Genomic DNA, 1,117 nt, shown 5'->3' with positions numbered 1-1,117 from the left:
GAAAAATTGGATACTTTGTGGTAAAAGCTCAAGTAGGAATATAAAACTGGGCCTCCCTGGTGGTGCAGGAGTTAAAGACAGCACTATCGAGCTATAGCCAGCCACTGCAGCATGAGTTTCATTCCCTGGCCAGCCAGGGAGCTGCCCACATGGCGCAGCAGACCTCTCCTGTCTCCCCGCTGCTCCCCTCAGCAGTGGATTTCTGCTCCCCGCTCTGTCTCTGGTGAGTCCTCTCACCCACACACCCCGCCCCCACACCTCTGGCCTACACCCCAGCTCTTGCATGCATAAATAAATAAATCTTTAAAATAAAAAAATAAACCTGTTTAAAAAAAAAAAAAAACAAGCATCCATACGAGTGAGGGTGGGAGAAATGGACCGGGAAGGGCACAGCAGGGGGAGATTCTGCTCCAAAGCTCCACATTCATCCACTGTGGACTCCATGGCCCAGACACGTGGCCCTGCCTCTTCCCGAAGACAGTCCAGTGGGTGCCGGTGTGCACTGGGGTCAGCTTCATCAGGTGCCAGGTGGTGTCATCTGTGTTCGGTGTGGACCTTCCTCCCTACACAATCCTCACAGACCCGCTCCACCCTGTCTGGAGCCCCGGGCGCCTGGAACCCGTGAGCCACAACCTGCTCCCGCCAGTGCCGTTGGGGACAAATGGCTCGTTACCCCTGGAGAAACGAGGTAGAAAAATTCATTCCAAACATCATGTCTTCCGCCCTATATTGAGCGACTTGACATCTGCTGGTGAGTTCATCTCAGCACTCCGCTTCCTGTTCAATCAGGCGTCGCTTAGGGATGGGGTAGGTGCTGACAAGTGCATCGTTTAACCATTTTGTGGTTGTGCAAATGTCAGAGCGCACTCACTCGAGCCCAAGTGTGCAGCCTATCGCTCACCTATGTCCATGGGGGAGCCTGCGGGACCACGGCCTGCCGCCCCAGAGGCCTCTAAGTGGTGGGAAGGTGTCTGTCTCCAGGCTCTCTTTGAACCAGTTTAGCTCCTTACTGATTCCCCCGTTTGTATGGGTTGTGATGAGACCTGTTGGGAAATCATCCCGAACACTACTATTCTGATCGTTTAGCTACTCTGAGCTCTGGTTAAGACCAATCCCA

This window comes from Talpa occidentalis, unplaced genomic scaffold (genome assembly GCF_014898055.3).
Source record: "Talpa occidentalis isolate TD23 unplaced genomic scaffold, MPIMG_talOcc4v2.1 talOcc4.9, whole genome shotgun sequence".
Classification (NCBI taxonomy): domain Eukaryota; kingdom Metazoa; phylum Chordata; class Mammalia; order Eulipotyphla; family Talpidae; genus Talpa; species Talpa occidentalis.
Note: the sequence above shows the minus strand (reverse complement) of the source record.